Source organism: Megachile rotundata, chromosome 3, assembly GCF_050947335.1.
Source record: "Megachile rotundata isolate GNS110a chromosome 3, iyMegRotu1, whole genome shotgun sequence".
Lineage (NCBI taxonomy): Eukaryota > Metazoa > Arthropoda > Insecta > Hymenoptera > Megachilidae > Megachile > Megachile rotundata.
Window position 1 is genome coordinate 10,154,305 of NC_134985.1, and position 21,867 is coordinate 10,176,171.

A 21,867-nucleotide genomic window follows, 5' to 3' on the forward strand; every position below is an offset into this window, starting at 1 on the left:
TTGGGGATTTTGAAATTTGGAGATTTTGGAACTAGGGAATTTTGGAATTTAGAGATTTAGAAACTAGGAATTTTGGAATTTAGAAAATTTAGGAATTTGAAAATGTAGAAATTAAAAAATTTGCAAAATTCCAAAATTGAAAATCCCAAACATAAGATCTAAAAAATCCAAAAATAGTAAATTTTCAATACCGCGAATTCAGACCTCGCCAAATCCAAAATCCGAGAAATCCTCGAATTAATAAATCGAGTACCCATCACTGACCTACATCTACACATCATATCAAGCTTGCGTGATAAAAATCATTAAACCGTTTACTATTTCTTCGAGCCTATATATTCTCGATGTGTTCAGCTTCTTATTTCTCTGCTTTATTCCTTTTACAAAAGAACACACATCGATGCTAAGGTTTTTCGGAAAATAAGAAATGTTTTACGTAAAGAAATGCACGAAAACTAGAACGATTGATTAGTTGTGTTTAAATACATGAACAAATGCTGCGATATGAGATGCTGAAGTTAATTCTTGATTTAAAGATGCACACGACGAACGACGTTTATTAATCATTATAACTATTATACTAACGAGATTCTCAATATTTTTTATTCTTTAATGAGATTTTCTGTTTTTTTCGAATACCTATAAATACTTTTCGTTTAAATACGCGGGAATTAATGCAGGTATCTTTCTTTGGCTCAGAATATCAATTATTGATAAATAAATTAAGAATTAGATATTTACAACGTTAATTGTTTTCTTTCTCTTTGGACAAATCACTGAATGCAACATTAAAACAAGGTTTTTCGTAAAAAAAATAGGAAACTTGTTCAATTTAATATTATTAGAATGTTAATTTTATCATGTCACATATAATAGTAGATAATTAATCTTCTAGAAACCCATTTAAGTTTAATGTTTTCCATTTACATTCACTGTTTCATTTCTCCCGAATGTTCAGCTTAATAAAGTTATTTAAAAATGATATATTTGATTTTTCACTTGGCTAATTGCAATTTTTCAATTTTCATTTCTCAAAATTGTTTCTTACATTTCCAGTCATTTTAAAAGCAGTTTATACTGTAAATAATTACAGGGTTAAAATATCAACCCGAATAATTTTCTAACCATTTCCTTATTTATCTTTCAAAAGTTATTTAAAAGCAAATTTTGTTTAGAATCTTATTCCTAAATAATACGTTGTTTAATGTTTAACTAATTGAAAAATATCTTTCAACTAATATAAAAGATTAAAAACTAGGACTCCATAAAAGTTAGGTTAGAAAGGAGTTAAAAATTGCAAGATGGAGTTTTCTAACTAAATTAGTAACCGATGAATCGTAACTGATTAAATAATTAGGTAAAATATTATTTTTCTAAACCTGTTAATGTTATCGACGAAAATTGCAAGATGGAGTTTTCTAACTGAATTAGTAATCGATGAATCGTAACTGATTAAATAATTAGGTAAAATATTATTTCTAAACCTGTTAATGTTATCGACAAAAATTGCAAAATGGAGTTTTCTAACTGAATTAGTAACCGATGAATCGTGACTGATTAAATAATTAGGTAAAATATTTCTCTAAACCTGTCAATGTTATCGACTAACTGTCCATAAATAACAAAGTTAAATTAATTTCTGAAAAAGTTAAAAAAAGGCGTAATACTTTCCGTCTCTCAATAGTCTCAGTTTATAAACGTCGTTCGTCATACGCATATCCATTAATTTCATCGCTTTTCCTACAATTTACAAGATTCGTTTGTCACGAACGCTATAAATATTTAAACAAGTATCTAAATCCAGAATTCGTGCATCCATTGTCTCACGCATTCTCGAGTGCGCTGTTAAATAAGTGTAAACTTTCATTCCAATTTTTATTCCCGTTTTATATTCTCTCATTTTTGTCTTTTTCCTCGTTTTCTTGCTGTGCTAACTCAGTTTTGTTATCGTACGTCATCGATTCGAAACTCAAGTGATTTTTTTGTGAAACAATCTTTTTTTTAAATTGATTTGTCTAATTTATTAATTTGAAAAAATAATTGTTAGTGGTTGTTGTATGGTATTACATATTTGTAGTAATTATTTATTATTTTTGCTGTGATAATAATTATGGAGTCATTAATTTTACTGTAATGGGAATTTTATAATAATTTACTGTAATAATTTTTATTTTAATTATTTATTGAATTATTATTACTTTTACTGTAATAATAATTAGATAATAATTTACTGCAATAATTGTTATTTTAATTATTAATTGAATTATTTCTACTGTTACTGTAATGATAATTAGGTAATAATTTAATACAATAATTATTGCTTCAATTATTAATTGAATTATTATTACTTTTACTGTAATAATAATTAGGTAATAATTTAATACAATAATTATTGCTTCAATTATTAATTGAATTATTATTACTTTTACTGTAATAATAATTAGATAATAATTTACTGCAATAATTATTATGTTAATTATTAATTGAATTATTATTACTTTCATTGTAATAATAACTGTATAACAATTTACTATAATTATTACCTTTATTATTACTTTTATTGCAGAAATAACTCAACAATTTACTAGAATATTACATAATAATTTACTTTAACAATTATACAGTAATCATTATTTTAATTATTGTGCCAATAAAAGTAATATCATTTTTGCCAATCATATTTTAAGTAACATTTTCTATCAAAACTTTTGCTGAAACTTTTTGTCAAAACTTTTACTCAAATATTTCTTAAAGCTTTCACTGAAATTTCTGTAAAATCTTCACTCGAATTTTTAGTAACATTTTTACTAAAATTTTTGCTTATATTTTTATTGAAATTTTATTATCAAAACTTACTGAAATTTTTTGTCAAAATTTTCCCTCAAATTTCTATTAAAGCTTTCACTGAAATTCCTGTAAAATCGTCTCTCGAATTTTTAGTAACATTTTTACTAATATTTTTGCTTATACTTTTATTGAAATTTTATTATCAAAACTTTTACTGAAATTTTTTGTCAAAATTTTCCCTCAAATTTCTATTAAAGCTCTCACTGAAATTTCTGAAAAATTTTCACTCAAATTTTTACTGAAATTTTTGCTCAAACTTTTATTGGAATCTGTTCGAAACATTTTCTTGTTAAAACTTCTACTGAAAATTTTCACTTCAATTTTTCTTAACATTAACTGAAATTTGTGCCGAAATTTTTGGTAAAATTTTTACTAAAATCGTTATAAAATCTTCTCTTAAAATCTTGACCGTTTCACATCGATGACATACAGTAATTTCAACTAGCAAGTTATTCAGCAGAATAGCACGATTCAAAGACAGAATAAGACCCGCCATACGAACACGTAAAATAGCATCTTTCACTCTTTGGGATTGTTTACGCAATCTTGAGAAATTAATAAATAGTCGAACCATTCAGGTACCTATGTAAAGATTCGATAGCGAGAACGAAATTGCCATTCCGAATTTCCTAATTGTTCAACAACGAAGCAAGAACGCTACAATCGAAAGCAGGAATTTCTTTCTTTCCTTCATTCAGCATCTTATCCTGCGAATCATCGACAAAAATTGACTATCATTTCTATACTTTATGGGAATGAATAATGGGACGAAACATTCCCGATATTAGCTACGAGATTATTCGAAATCTCCGTACGGAGAGGATGAAGTACACTGCTCGTATCTTGCGAACCAATTGTTTCGTAGAAGAATAAATCATACATGTATATTGATTTTAGAAATCGGGACGGTTTAATTGAATGATTTATAAGCTTCTAAGATGGAAAGTTGCACATTTTCTAAACTGAAACAGACTTTAAAAATTTCGTGTTTAAACATTTTAAAAATTATTTTTAGGCATGTTTCATATAATAATACACTGAAAAATTATTTCAAGAAACGTTTCATATGATTATACATATATTGAAAGATTATTTCAAGAAACATTTCACTTAATAACATACTGAAAAATGATTACAAGAAACATTTCTACTAATAATATATTAAAAAATTAGTCCAAGGAACATTTCACTTAATAATATACTAAAAAGTTATTCCATAAAATAACTAAAATAAAACAAGATTTTCTATCATTTAAAATTGTATTCCTCTTTCAGAAAATATTGTATATTCATCAAGGTTAAAAAATGAATTTAGAATATAATAACTTACAATTAGACAACGAATGACAATGATCTTAAGAAACGTCGAACACGAAATAGAAAAAATCTAGAGAATCAACTTCGTCAGAACTGTTGTAACGAGGTCAGATAAAAAGTTCGCGGATTTTCATTATATGTTCGTGCAGTGAATCCAGCAACCGAGTTATATATATGTCCATGTTTTCCATACACGTTCAAGTTTTCTTGCTGAATTGCGCACTTTGTTGCACGATAAAATCGCTCAAGTGGGTATTTTCTGGTTATTCCGAGCAGTGTACTTAATACCTGGTAGAATGGCATCAATTTGACCCAAATAAAAAAAGAGTGAGCAGATTACACAACAACCACCTACAGTCTGTTTCACTAATCGAGATACAAACTTCCGAAAATTTTTTAAATCTTCAGATCAAGGGATACAGTCATGTAGATTTCATGAAACTGAAGATTTACACTTGTGAAAATTTATTAAATCGTCTTAGAGTTAGATCAAATGTTTCATGTAAACCGAAGATTTCAACTTGCAATATTAACACTAGGTTTACGTGACATTTTGGCGCATTTCGAATTTTTTTAAAAAAATTACAAGAATCGTTCGCGTTTTTATTTTATCTTGTACTGGCTTTTATCCATTGAACGAGGTAAATATATATTGAAGTCTATTTTCTTCGAAAGCTTTGAAATATTGAAATTTGCTGTGTGGTATACCTATCTCTACGGATGTGCGTCAATTTCACGCGATCGTAATGTAAATAAAATTTTTAGTAAATTAGTTTTACCCGTGCAAAAATTACAACAATAATAAATATGAATGCACCGACAATACCTTATAAACGACGGACTTCGCTAGTGCGGAGTCGCACGCGGTCGGCTCAGCCGGTATGCCGGGTTCGGACCCGGCGTCGCAGTACAAATCGCAGTTCGCAGGGTAGAGGGAAGTAAAAATATGAATGTAGAATATTGAAGCAATGTACTAAAATATTATTGAATAATAAAAACTTTCTATAAATATCTCATATTTTCATTTCTTGTAGTGTTTAATTATATTGCTTTCTAAGGGGTTGTTTTTCTTTAAATATATGTATTCGTTCTTGCGTCAAATTGACGCGTGTTCGTAGAGATAGGTATAATGTCCGTAAACCTAGTGTTAAATCGTCTTAGAGTCAGGTCAAATATTTCATATAGATTTTATGAGAACAAAGATTTAAACTTGCAAAAATTACCTTCTGTAATTAGCTAAAGCACTGAATCACACATATTTCAAACGTGAAGATTTAAACTCTTCAAAATTGATCAAATTGCTTCAGCACCGAATCAAAAGTTTCATATAGAATTCATGACACAAAAGATTTAAACTCTCAATAATTGATCAAATTGCATTTAGCATCAAAAGTTTCCTACAGAATTCAAATGAAGTTCTGAATCTTGAATTCTTATATGAAAAAATATTTAAAATTTGCAAAATTCATCAAATTTGCTAGAGCATCAAAAGACATTCTCTAAAAAATGAGTTAAATATCAGTGAAATACAGACATCAAATTGAATAAAGAACACGGGTCCTTTGGTCTCATTCCACCAGCAAGAAGCTAAATTACTTTGAATTATATCTACAACGGACGATGTTCCGCGTACGCAAATAAAATAAATATTACCACAAGAAGCTCACGCGACATTAATCCCTCCGTAACAACTATGTAGAACAGACCTACGATCATGTTAAAATCACGAGAAAAACATCACGACGTCGATACGTACGCTAGGATGATAACACCTTAAGATTTCGTATAATAAATAGCGTTTAAATTATAGCCGAGTCTAATCTCTGCGAATAATATATATTTATGTATATATGTATATATATATATATTTATATATAATAATAATAATAAACTACGGTCCCTAGGTAATCATATACTTTCGGAATGTATGGACTCCACGATTTCCGCGTTAATTGTAACACTTTCGGTACGAAAGCAACGATCGAGGACTTAATCCATCATGTCTCCCATTGGACATCCGTGTCGTGCATTAGAAAAAATGATATGTCTTATTGTACATACATACGAGTCGATCTCGCGTTCCTATCACTTTTCTTTTGTCGAATCTGTTCGAATCTGGAACCCTGAGAACGCGTGTGATCGTGGTCACTCTCTTAGGTGCTCAATGTTCTTCCTTGCAAAGCGCGAGTTAAGTATGCAATATACCGAAACGAAACGCTAACGTTTGGACACCGACGATGTTCCTATGGACATGTTTGCCACGAAAAACATCGTGGACAGCTAGCTAAAGGCTACGCACGATCAAAAATAAATATCTCGAAACCTGGAAAAATACCGTTTTTTCGAGACTGGCCTACTTTCCGAGGTCAATTGGTGACCACGAGCGTTCAGCATCAGCTCGCGAGGACGGATTTGGGATCTATTTTAATTACTTTCTGTGGCAGGTTTTTCTCGTTTCTGCCCGACACGAGATGACCGGAGAAACAACTCTCAATTTCATAGCTAATTTACTCGTGCTACAATTGCAATCGTTTTCGGAATTTTTAGGGGTCATCTTGTGGCGGGCGAAGCATCCTTTGGCAGACTGATCACGATTATCACGGTTTTGCAGGGTTCAGAACTTGCTCATCGTTTTAACACGCTGACGCAGGTGGAGGTACTCGTGGCACGACATTTTATGATCACATGATTGAAATTATTGTTTCCTTTTTTCACTTTGTATTTTTACATATATACTTTGTCCACATGTGGACCGACATACACTATTCTAGTTCCAGTTTTTGAGGAATTTTCTTTCTTCCATTTTGGTTAGCTCTTGTCGCCATTTTGCTTAACTCTTGCCTCCATTTTGGTAAGCTGTCGCCTCAATTTTAGGTTATGTTACATTGAGAGAGGGTACTTTCGAACTTTTTATCTTAACAATTTTAACCTCATCTGTAAATCTCATCTGAGCCTTGAAGTCCTTGAACTATTACAAAAAATCACTCGTTTTTCGTTTTCTTTCTTTTCATACATGTATCACACAAATTCCTTTTCGTTTCGAATATGTTTTAAATTAAAGCTCTTCGAAATAATCTTGCAAGAGTAGCCGTAATCCTACGCTTATTCGAGTCGCTAATTTCATGATAGAACTAAGACGTAAAAATGTCACGGTGACAACAAAAGCCATTAATATCTGCGTCACATGGAAACAGCATAATATTCTGAGCCATGTCAGAAGTCGCGATATATTATCACATGAAAACGCATCTTACAGCCAGTGTCACGTTGTGTCTTTAATACGTTTTCAGTTTATTTTCATCATGCAGTGTATTAATGCAATCTGAGAACTGGTAATCTTGTGCAATATTTTGCAAATTATTTTTGGGGAATTATCAAGTTTTTTTTTAAATTTTGCAATTTATGGAATTATTGATTCTTGGAGAATTCAGTATTTTACAGAATTATTGATGTGTTGAGAATTCCTGACATTATAAATTTGATTTTTGGTAAATTCTGTCCTTCACAAAATTCAAAATTTTTGTTAAATTCTGTACTTCATAAAATTCTCAATTTTTAAAAAAATTTTGTACTTCATAGAATTATTCTTTTAAGAATTTTGTCCTTTATAAAATTCTCATATTTTTCAAGAATTCTATCTTTCATTTTCTCAATTTTTTCAGACTTCTTTCCCTTTAAAAAATTCTTCATATCTCGATAATTATCTTTCTCAAAAATCAATTTATATTCCATTCTCCCATCTTTCCATTTATATTCAATTTTTCCATCCTTCCATTTATATTCCATTCTCCCATCCTCCCATTTAAATTAATATTCTTCACAATTTGAAATCTTCACTTTCGTTTACTTTCAACAGTTCGATTACAATTAAATTTCCAGTGCCACCGGTGACCCCCACAGCGTTCAACGTGTTAATATTACGAATTCGTTCGTTATCTTTGGATAGCTGTACATGGTATCTTTGCTGACATCTTTGGTGTTCATCAACCGCATCCCGAAGAGATATTCTTCTGTTCCCTTATATTCTCGGTATAAAATATTGTTTCGAATTGTGCAGTTTCGTATGCAAAATGGTGTTCTTTCTTCTAGTTGTGAGATCATCTTTTTATGATTTCGAAAGATGTGTTTATCGGTGAAAATGAAGTGGACGTGTCAGATGAAAGGTGACAAAGAGTGGACACAAAAATAACAATTTTTTATAATAATTCATATGTAACTTCGTATGTTATTCATAAATTTGTAATTATTTTTCATATGTGATTTATATGAAATTTTTAGTAGGATGTTTACATATAATTTTGGATCAGGCAGTTTCATATGTAATTTTTGAGAGATGAGTGCATATGTAATCTTCAAAAGATGGTTCCATATGTAATTTTGAATAAGGAAGTTTCATATGTAATTTTATATAAAAGAGTTGCATGTGTGATTTTGAATGAGAGTGCCATATGTAATTTTAAATAAGGTGGCTGCATATGTAATTTTCAGAAGATGCTTCCATATGTAATATTGAATAAGAAACTTCATATGTAATTTTATATAAAAGAGTTCCATGTGTGATACTGAATGAGAGAGTATCATATGTAATTTTGAATAAGGTGGTTACATATGTAATTTTCAGAAGATGGTTCCATATCTAATATTGAATAAGAAACTTCATATGTAACTTTATATAAAAGAGTTCCATGTGTGATTTTGAATGAGAGTGTCATATGTAATTTTAAATAAGGTGGCTGCATATGTAATTTTCAGAAGATGCTTCCATATGTAATATTGAATAAGAAACTTCATATGTAATTTTATATAAAAGAGTTCCATGTGTGATTTTGAATGAGAGTATCATATGTAATTTTAAATAAGGTGATTACATATGTAATTTTCAAAAGATGGTTTCATATGTAATTTTGAATAAGGAAGTTTCATATGTAATTTCATATAAAAGAGTTCCATGTGTGATTTTGAATGAGAGTATCATATGTAATTTTGAATAAGGTGATTACATATGTAATTTTCAAAAGATGGTTTCATATGTAATATTGAATAAGAAACTTCATATGTAATTTTATATAAAAGAGTTCCATGTGTGATACTGAATGAGAGAGTATCATATGTAATTTTAAATAAGGTGATTACATATGTAATTTTCAGAAGATGGTTTCATATGTAATTTTGAATAAGGAAGTTTCATATGTAATTTTATATAAAAGAGTTCCATGTGTGATTTTGAATGAGAGTGTCATATGTAATTTTAAATAAGGTGGCTGCATATGTAATTTTCAGAAGATGCTTCCATATGTAATATTGAATAAGAAACTTCATATGTAATTTTATATAAAAGAGTTCCATGTGTGATTTTGAATGAGAGTGTCATATGTAATTTTAAATAAGGTGGTTACATATGTAATTTTCAAAAGGTGATTTCATATGTAATTTTGAATAAGGAAGTTTCATATGTAATTTTTGCATAAGAGAACTTCCTATGTAATTTTGGATCAGAAATTTCTATATGCAATTTTAAACAATATGACACTACATATGTATATTTCTGAATAAATGATTTCATATGAAAATATAAATAAGATAGTACCATATACAATTGTAGCTGACTACATATGAGGTAATTACACACATGACTAAAAATAATTTCAAATAATTCCAAGTTATTCAAAATAGTCTGTTCACTAATTTATTACTAATAAGATAATATTAATTCATTTTTCGTCCTTTTTAAATCCACTCTTTGTCCACTTCCAGTCCACTCGTCCACCCTCCGTCTATTCGCTGTCCCCAACATCTCTTCAACCATTGCATATTAAAGTTCTTTACTACTCCCTCAACATGGTCCACTTGAATTCCCTTTACTTTCATTTCTGACACTGTCTACTTTTCGTCCAATTCATATGTTCTTCTTGTCAAAGTTCATCAAGTTTGATTCCGCATCTCACGAAGCTCCCAGACGATTATGATAGAAATTGCCTGACAATTGTATACTGTCAATATTTCAGTATTGTCGATATTGAATACGAATATAGACCTATTGTTATTTAAATGATTGATGAACTCCATGAAAATTATAACGTCTTTTAAACCTTCATGAAATAAAGTGTCAGTACAAGCTTCATTAGTCAAGCTAGAACGATGAAAATTCTTATCGTCAAATGTTCATTAGAAATGAAATTGTCGGTTAATATTGACAGTATTGACAATATAAATTGATCGTCTGAAGGCTCCTTTAATCGATGTCCTCGTGATGAACGTATAATCTGCACTGGAAATATTTATTGCACTTATTAAATAAATTAATTTAATAATTTAACGAATTTTTAGTCAAGTTAAAAATTTGAACATTTGGAGAATTAAAAATTGTCATATGACAAAAGTAGAAGGCAACATTCTTCTCTCTACAAATTCTTGTATCTCTCATTATATTGCCATATTCTTCTTCAGAATCTATGAAATCACACACTATTAAATATTATGAAGAAAATTTATTGATCAACCTCATATGTTACTAATTTCAAAAATTCTACATCCGTGCCAATATAACAAAATTATTTAGTCAAAATTAATGAAACACTTATTGCAAAATAACTTCAGTGAAATTAAAATTATACAACTTATATAAAATTAAGTTAAATACAAATATTCCTCATATCCGTTTCATCAAAAATAAAAATTCAATACAATAAATATTTCCAGTAGCACAAAAAAAGAAACAAAATGGACTCGTTAGAATAATTTCCTAGTCACGGTACAAAATATCTGAATCACGTGTACATTCACATCTCTGTCCTTTTTTTACGACGTATGTACTCCCCGATATACATATATCTATAACGTTTTTCCACTTTTGTTTATATAACTATATATACTTTCCATATTTATATCAATTTCTACTAATGTAAACTGTGTACAATGTAGCGTACTACTGATATGAATTAGTTCACATGTAAAGCACTTTTAAATTCAATCTAAACCATCGCGAGCGAGCGAATTCATCAGCTAGTTTTCCTTCCTCAGCGAATCAACGAGTCGATCGATGTTTGTCGAATCGACGTCCGCCATTTTTTCCGCGTACGGCCATCGTTCTCGAAGAGAACTTCGAGAATTCATCGATTTCCATTAATCTCGTACGACGAAAAAAACGAGCTGAATATTTCGCTTAGCACTCTCTCGCTTTCCCTAATTTTCTCTCGTTGTCTTTTAAGATGGCGAACACGATCCCTCGAGCTCGTCTCGGACGCCATTGTGATTTTCATTGCGATCATTTTCTTTGGGAATTCATCCTCAACTATTCACACTTTGTAATTGTAACGATGTTCAAAAGGATTTTAGTGTAGAATTTATATTGATTTGAATACAGTATTGATTTATATTGATCTGGTTTGGAATATCAGGGCTGGATCAAGTTTGAGGGACCTTTGGGGAGTAAACATCTTTGGAATATCGAGACATTTAATTTTTGAGAATATTAGAATTATTACTTTGGAACGTTAGAATGTGAAATATTGAAATTTGAATTTTGGAAATTTAAGATTTTGGAATTCTTGAACTTGGTATTTGTAATGTCGAAATTTTTTACTTTAGTACCTTAAGATTTCTCAGTTTTTCTAGTGTGACACTAGAATTTTGGGATTTTGTAATATTCGAAACTTAAGACAGGAATTTTTTAATTCTGGATCTTTGGAATTTCAAGATTTCAGGTTTTGCAAGTTTCAAACTTTGTTACTTTGTTATTCTGGTACTTTGATAATTTGAAATGCAGAATTTGAAGTTCAATTTTAAGAATTTTATGTTGCAAAATATTGGGAATATAGAACTTCAAAATTTGAAGTATGACACCAGGTACTTTGGAATTTAAAAAATTTTTTAAATTACAACTCAAGGTTGAAATTTAAAAAATTTATAAACCTGTACTCTTTGTGCTTTTGTAAAATTAAGGCTACAGTAAATTCAAGCTTAAAACATTTTGTACTTCCTCTTTGATACCACCCATAATTATTTTGCATTAATTCTGTTTATTTCACTGATTAATCCAGCCCTGAACATATATCAAATCCATATATATCAAGTATATGTAGATAAGTTCACATATCGAGTATATGTGGATAAGTCCAGGTACATCAAGTATATGTGAACAACTCCACATGTATCAAGTATATGTGAACAAGTCCACATATATCGAGTATATGTAGAAAAGTTCACATACATCAAGTATATGTAAATAGGTCCACATATATCAAGTATATGTGAACAAGTCCACATACATCAAGTATATGTAAATAAGTCCACATACATCAAATAAATCTCTCAAAAATTCATCAACATCTAAAACCTTCGAACAACGTTCCTACAAGATGGCTGCACTTCCCCCACAAAATGGCGCCTCCCCAAAAAAACAATTAAAGAGCTCCCATAATGACATGCACTCCGATGTCACGTTAAAAAAACCTATAACGAGTGTTCCTAGAACATGTCCGATATGACGATAAAAACTTCGGTATCTGGAATTCAATTTCGTCGGCGAACAATGTCGACATTTCGTCAAAAGCAGGTGCCGCGATAAAAGTGACATTCCACGCTAGAATTCCACGAATCGATGACCGAAGTTTAATAGGTTCTTTCAGGGTCCACTTTCATCGTCGAACAATGCTTCACCGATGAAGTTTCAATTTTGTCGCGACGTCGAGACGAACAGTAAGAAATTCGCAGTTCGACAAAATTTCATCTAACCGAACGGTTCCGAACGAAACCGAACGTTACCGAATCGCGTGTTTTCATTTCGGAAAAATCCGAGACGAGCTCTCCGAATACGACGGAGCGTTTGAGTAATAATAATGGAACAAGCGATAGTTGAATATCTTTGAAAAATTGCCGCGTCGTTCGATCTCGAACAACCGTCTTCGGCTCCATTGGTCTCTCGTCGACATTTTTCGTGTCGTTGCGGTTGTTTTTTTTCCACGTTTTCATACAAAAGTAGCAAAAGCTTGGCCACGAGTGGCGAAGAATTGTATTTTTTTGGTAATTATCACGCGGACAACGCGTGCCTGCGTCGTTCCTTAAAATTCTGAGCTTCGAATCGTGGACAAGATGGCGGATGCAGGGGCGCGGCCAGCTGCAGAGGGCGGCAAAATTTAAACGGGTTTTCGCGTATAAAATAGTAATTAACGCTCACATAATAGTCTGCAACTTTTAAAGTATATACACTCTCTCTAAAAAAGTACTTTCTGCAAGTACTTTTCGCGAGAGCTTTGCCCCCTCTGGCTTCGGTCAATTTTTACATAGAAAATATGAGCTTACTGTAATTTTTGGAGCAAAAGTGATTTCTTTTGCTCCATTTGACTACGCCCCTGATACCCGTTCACATCGGTATCACTCCGTTGATGTGTTAATCATTTTGAACGCGTTCTTGTACAATTTTTGGGACCGAATCTCGGTCTAATTAACTACGGAAACTCTCTCTCCCTTTTTTCTCACACTCGCAAAAACCTACGCTAGCCTACGCATACGTTATCTCTCTTGCTCTATCTTGGGCAGTACAACTATTGTTTTAAATTGTAAAATGATATGTTTACGTTAAGGTCAAGCGAATACGTTGCCCCGGGAAAGGCATTCGAGAGCCTTCGTTCCTTTTTTCTTTCGTTCCGTTACGGTTCGATTCTCGAATGGTTAGAATTACATTAGTCGATTTACACACTGGGACTGAAACCGTTGAGAGAAGGTGAGGTGACGACCAAATGATCCCCTTGGATGATAGGGAATCGGGAGTAGTTCTAACACGATATTTTTCTTTTCTTTTTGTTCCTTTCTTAACCCTTTGACGGAGAGATGTACTTGCTAAACGTATATACGCTTAGTGAATATTCAATAAGTTCTTAAACAGAGGTTACTTTATACTTAAATTGAAACTTATTAAGTTTGCAAACATTCATTTCTATTGCAAATTTTGGAAGGGATGACTCTTTACAGTGATTCTTCGACATAGTAAAATTGTGTTAATTTTGCTTAAGGAGTAAAATTGTTCAAACAAAATAAATGTCGTTAATTAACAACATTTTTTAAGTAAAATTTTTTGCAAATTTATTGCAAAGTTTTCTTCAGGAAATTCTTTGTGAAAAACATATCTACTGTAAATTTTACAGTTCAAAAGAGTTTAATCCAAGCAAATTTATTAGATATTTTGCTTAATGAGATTTGTTATGTATAGCAAATTTAATACATGAATTTTGCTCAAAAAAATTGTTTAAACAAGACAAACTTTTTGTAAATCTTGCTTAAAGAAATTTTTTAGGCAAAACAAGTGTAAGTGAGGCTATAAATGTTTGTAAACATTGCTATGTTACGTGAAATCACGTGCCATCACTGGCAACAAATAGAAAAATTAAAGTTTAATTATGAACAAAGTGCTGGTTACATTTCTCAGTAAAAAAATTTGAAAGATATAAGAAATTAAATTTTTATTAAACATGCAGTTGTCCCAGATTCATAAACGGCTCATATGTGCATATTCAGCTGTACTCAGGTCAGATTTTACGAGTGTCACGTAATAACTATATAAAACGTAATTTCATGTGACGTGATGTTAATGTGTTCCTATTTTAGAGTAGGTACTGTGGACGAATATATACGCTCAGCAATAATTGTCATTCCGATTTATTAGTACATCAAAATTTCCTTGCACTTGCAATTCTTATTAATCTCGGTAGGAGTAATTTCAAATTTTATGGAACCTATTTTCGTGTGACACAAAAGATCATATTTCGCGTTTTCATGATTCTGTTGAGGGGTTGTTTTTGGCTGGTGCTAGATATTTGTGCTTGTAGTTTTAGTGATACATTGTAGTTTATTTTTATTTATTTAAAAATTTGGATATTTGGAAACTTAAGGATTTAGAAATTTAGAAACTTGGAAATGTAAAAATTTAGATGTTTAAAAATGTAGAAATGTCAAAGTTTCAATCATACAAATTCACAAAGCTGGAAACATTTCAATAGTTGAAAATTTAAAAAATTCAGAAAAAGTTAAGAAAGTGTTAAAGTTTTAGATATGTAAATCTTGTAACAATCTTAGTCTATAATTGCAAAAATTTAGTAATTTGTAACTTAATAATTCAATAATTTGTAGCCAGGTAAATTTAGACATTAGACAATAATACAGTAACATATTAATTTAATAATATAACAATATAGAAATATAGGAAAATATAATAATTTAGCAAGAAAGAATCTCAAAATATTACAACCATCAAAGCATCAAAAACGTGAAATTTTAATTTTGCTCCCACAAACCACCATATATGGTGTCTCACAACTACTGTAGGTTCCTGAAATGGGGGGTAGCTGACACGATTCTGAATAAGATTTCCCTTTTCAAAAATGGGGTCTGAAGCTTCGTTTTTGAATTATTAAAGAAAAACCGCGGACCAATCAGAGCGCGAGGATTATTACGCGTTGGACTACTAGGCGTCGGATATCCACGCGTTGGATTACAACGCGTTGGATATCCACATGCTGGATTACTACGCGTTATATTACCACGCATTAGATTCCTACGCTAAGAATTACCACGCGTTGCATTATTACGTGTTGGATTACTACGCGTAGAATATGCACGCGCTAGATTACTACGCGTTGGATATCCACACGCTGTATTAGTACGCGTTGGATTACTACGCATTGGATTACTACGCGTAGGATTACCACACGTTGCATTACTACGCGTTAGATTACCACGCATTAGATTCCTACGCTAAGAATTACCACGCGTTGCATAATTACGCGTTGGATTTCTACGCGTAGAATATGCACGCGCTAGATTACTACGCGTTGGATATCCACACGCTGTATTAGTACGCGTTGGATTACTACGCATTAGATTACTACGCGTGGGATTACCACGCGTTGCATTACCACACGTTGCATTACTACGCGTTAGATTACCACGCATTAGATTTCTACGCTTAGAATTACCACGCGTTGCATAATTACGCGTTGGATTACTACGCGTAGAATATGCACGCGCTAGATTACTACGCGTTGGATATCCACACGCTGTATTAGTACGCGTTGGATTACTACGCGTTGGATTACTACGCGTAGGATTACCACGCGTTGCATTACCACACGTTGCATTACTACGCGTTAGATTACCACGCATTAGATTCCTACGCTAAGAATTACCACGCGTTGCATTATTACGCGTTGGATTACTACGCGTAGAATATGCACGCGCTAGATTACTACGCGTTGGATATCCACACGCTGAATTAGTACGCGTTGGATTACTACGCGTTGGATTACTACACGTAGGATTACCACGCGTTGCATTATCACACGTTGCATTACTACGCGTTGGATTACCACGCGTTGGATAACTACGCGTTATCCAAAGCTGCCGTTCTCGCGTCTGCGCATGCGTAATCCTCGCGCGCTGATTGGTCCGTGTTTTTCCTCAATAATTCAAAAACGAAGCTTCAAACCCCATTTCTGCAAAGGGGAATGTTATTTAGAATCGCGTCAGCTATTCCCCATTTCAGGGACACTAGTTGTAAGACACCCTCATATCTATTTATCTCACAGCACGTATGTACATCTTTCTCCTAGTCAAAGGGTTAATTACCAGGTTTTTTATTTTTCTTCGAAAGAGATGGAACGTAAACGAATGGATAAAATCAAGCCATTTTGTCGCTCTCTCCGAATTCGCAAATGTAAGGCCTCGCTTGGGTTACAACTTAGGCTATACTTTCCGTCGTTTTCAATGATCACATATCTAAATATCAGTGTTACAGAGACGAATTGACTACGATTTTCTTTCGAAACCTTTTCACTTTTCCCTACGAATGTAAAACAAGCTCTAACAAATACTTGTGGACACACCGATAAAAGGATCCGTATAAGTTACACAATTCGCGTTCCTCTATCAGGGCAAACAAAGAATCAGTCACGATCTATGTATGTATATATATATATATAATTAATATATATATGAATATATGTATATCGACGATTCTCTAACGAGTCACAAATTCGGTGATATGTTCGTGACGTGCTCGCGAATTCAAGCGATTACACACGTTCATTTACGCTAATTTGGTAGAAAGCGTTTGTTAGAGACGTCCATCATCACACGTTAATAAATTTCAAGTATACTTAGTGAGAACTTAATTTTTCACTTTGTAGAAATATTTCGTTATATTTACAGATTTTTTGTTTATCTTAAGATCACTGAATCTTTTAGATAAAGTGTAATGTACAGGCTGAATCATCTGGGGAGATTATTTAAATTAAGACTGTCATGTAAATTAAATATAGTTGATTAAGCTTGTTCTGAGCTTGAATGCAAATAATTTGAATGCAAATAATTATGGAGAAATTATGGAATATTTATTTAAGATGGAGAAACTTTCAAAATTAGAATTATTTCAAAATTAGTCAAATTTTTGATAGATTAGTTTAGGTACTTAATAGTTGGGTATTGTGGTCATTTTATAGTTTCTATACTTGCTAACTTAATTTACAAAATTTGATAATTTCTTATGCTAGAAATTTAGTTCACATTACAAAAATGCAAAGTTTTCAAACTCAAGAATGTCTAAAATTAATCACATTTAACACAATCCTTCAAAAATATACAAGTATAATCCCAAAATCAGATTCAGCCTCCCATTGAACACCACAGACAAATCTAACATGAAATAAGTCGATGAGTAGACGCTCTTAACCTTAAAGTCGACCGCAAACGCTTTCCAGGACAATTATCTACCTTAAACGACCTGCTCGACAAGCCCTTAACGACCTAACGATATGTATCAGAAGAGTGACAACCCTGACTCTTTCTATCTTTGTAATCAGCTATTTCGTCTGCGAATTAGTGGCATACTTTCGAAATTTCAACCACGAAGATCGAACTTTCAATCGGTTCTAAAACGATTAACCGGCGTGATCTCGTTGTTCGACAAAGCTGTTTATCGTCCGAATCGTGTCAAGAAGAGGGACACTTGGTCTCGCTCTGAATTTCGTGACGGTCCAGTTCCACGGAAACAGAGGAGCAAAAACACGTTCTTTCAGCATGGCGGATTTTCACTTCACGGTAAGAAGACGTTTCGTTCCGCCTGCACCTTTAAAATGACACCGATGCTCTTCCGAGAACAAAACGAGAACGCTATGCTGAAAGTTCCTAACGTTTTAATTGTACCGGTAATTGACTCCATGAATATAAACGTGTGCAACGTGCAATTTTCGTAATTAAACTTTACCGTTATGCTTTCGTTCTCGTAAAAAGTGTAGTTTGAACTATCTATGGATTTTAAAGAAATTCGAAGAGCTTTTGGATATTCGGATAGAGCATTAGGATATGTGTAACTGACCATTTTAGGTCTCGGTTATGGGAAACAAAGTTTTAGCAAAATTTTAAGAAAAATATTAACAAAATTCTTAAAATTTTGCATGTATTGTTAGCGAGATTGTGAGTTCTAGCTGACGAAAATACAGTTTAAATATTATTTGACAAACACAAATCGTTAAATATTATTTTATGAAGCTTAGATCAGTACATCTGCAAAGAGGAGATCTAAGTCTACAGGGTAGACTCAGTGAAACAAAATGGCGCAGATATCTACTCTCAAATGTTATGCAATTTTAAAAGAATTATACAGAATTAAATTGTCTAATTTTGATCAACTTAAATAGCTTACGAACTGATAAACTTAAATAGTTTTTGGATTAATAACTGATGTCATTACTATAATTGTTCAATTTCTGATTAATATACTGTAATATATTAATGTGAAGAATAAATAATTTTATAACTGTGGTTGTTCAATTTTTAGTGTATACATTGCAATGTACTGATACGTTAAGCAAATAATATTGTCAGTATGATTTTTTAATCTGTATTCATAATATTGATAATTTTGAAAATATTGAAAATATTCATATTATTGATAATATTGATAATTTTGAAAATATTGATATTATTAATAATATTGATGATTTTGAAGTTACTGATATTATTGATAACATTGATAATTTTGAAAATATTGATATTATTGATAATACTGATGATTTTGAAGTTATTGATATTATTGATAATATTGATCATTTTGAAAATATTGATATTATTGATAATTTTGATAGTATTAATAATATTTATAATATTGATAATCCTTGATAATCATTGATAATCCTTGACAATCATTGATAATCCTTGATAATCATTGATAATCATTGACAATCATTGATAATCCTTGATAATCCTTGATAATCATTGACAATCATTGATAATCTCTGATAATCCTTGATCATCATTGATAATCCTTGATAATCATTAATCATCATTGATAATTATTGATAATCATTGATAATCATTGATAATACTGATAAAAATAATTCCATCACTATAACTGTTCAATTTTTACTGTATACATTGCAATATACTAATGCATAAAACAAATAATATTGCCACTATAATTTTTTAATCCATAATGATTGTACTATAATGTACCAATAGAATAATTTCATCAAAATAATATTTAACCTGCAATTAACTTCAACACATAATTCACTAACATACATGAATAATTTCATCAATGTTTAATTCAAATTTAATAACAATGATGCATAGAATTTAGTCCTAATAATTGTATAATTCGTTAACTAACTGCACCATCTCCGCAAATATCATAATAAATTTTGTACAAAGAATATGAAAATATTAAAAAACAAACGAAAATCAACGAGAAAGTGATCGAGTATCGAAGAGTATAAGGATTTCAGTACTTGTATGTCTAAGAGGTTATTTTTTTCTCGATCTCGCAAACGAGCAATCAGTTCGTCGAACAACGAGACAGTTTCACGACGGATCGCGTGTTGTTTCGCGACAAACGATTTCGTGCTCGATCGCGCGTCTCGTCGAGAAGTTTCACGTATCGCGATGATTCCGAAATTGCACAAAAGCCGGTTCGATCCCCATTTTCCGCGTACACTCGTGGAAATAGAAAAATAAGGGAGCTGCCGGCTCGAGAGAGCAATTACACCGACGTCCGCCGCGTGTCGCCGACGAGAAGCGTTGTTTTCGCAACGCGAATTAGTCGTCCGCGTCGTTGCAGCTACGATGGATTCAATTTTCGACTACGCACACACGGTTCACTTAACACCCTACCACTATTACCCTTAATCATTTAATCACCACTCGCCACTATTAATTGCGGACGCGTCCTAATAAATGCCCAGTGGTTGTTCGACGAGGATAGCACGAGGATTGGCTTTTGAACTCTGAGAAGAAGCTGTCGATCGACAGAAGCCGACACGTAGAAATTTACCAAACCTACGAGAAAAATATGCAATTCTTTCTTGAGAGAGTACTTATACAGTTTCGTCGCGAACAATTTCTTTCTCTTGTCTCCACTTCTTTTTTTTTTGGGTTTTATCTTTTTTTTAGTATCATAGCGAGAACCTTTCGTGCCGTGAAAAGTTCGAAGATTCTTTCGAACGAAATCGTCGAGCGTAACACGTACAAGTATAGCAGGGATCTTGTAACGTGAAGTGTGATCCTAAATCAAAGGCAACATTTTTATTCCATTATTGACTCATCGACGTTACTAATTTTTTTGCTGACTCAGAAATGTAAGTCCAGTAATCAAGAACGTTGTCTTTGAAACAAGTGTGGCGGCGCCTTAATGTGACCTGTTACCTTTGTTTCTTTGAACCACGTCACGTTACTTTGAAAAATCGTGATCCCATCCTTGTGAACAGCGATGCATATCGGTACAGTGATGTGACACATTGAAACTTCAGTTACTACTTAATTAAATAGTCTGATAAGTGATGTGCCTTAAGCCGCTGCCACGAGTTTTGTTTGAATGTAAATAATTTAAATTTCATTCGTATGCAGATAATTATAGTTACCATCTATAGTTTATAGATATAATAATTATATTAAGAGATGATATCCATTGTGCACGACTATGGAAACATGTATTTGATCAAAATTGTGTGCAGTTTTAGGGAACTTATTTAAAAATAAAATTAAATTTATTAAGCTAAGTCAAAGTTATTCGTTATAAAGTTAAAAGGTTTTCAAATTTTCAAATTTTTAAGGTTTCAAATCATCTAATTTTCCAGTAGAATCATAAATAACAAGATGGATGGCTATTTAAGGCATCACATATCAAACTAGTTTATTTACCATTCGTATCACTGTTCCTCTGTCCTCCCCACTCAACATGTCCTTCCATTCCAAGTTCAAGATGTCCCGAAACATAGTTCGATATCTTGTAAACTTAAAACCCCTCAGAAGTTTTTGTTCAACTGCGGACAATTTCACCTGTTCAAATATTTGAAAGTGTCAATTAGCTTTCATGTCGTCACACCGATATTAAACTACTCAAAATTACTGACATGTGTCGATCAAAATAGATCTAACGACCTTCCGACATCATGTGACTATCATCCACCGTTAGGACAATCGAGCGAAGGAGAACCAAAGCTGCCAAACACGGGGACTTATAGGACATTTAATTTCATTTGAAACATTTTTCCATATTTGAGAAATTATTGAAAGAAAATGTTGGAATCTTCCAACATGAGAATGTTGGAGTCGAAAATTGCAGGTAACTTCATTTTGTATGTTTGCAAGGATTTGTGAAAATTCTGTAAGGAATTTTTTATTTGGTGGCATTTCATATTACCGACGTGACGCAGAATG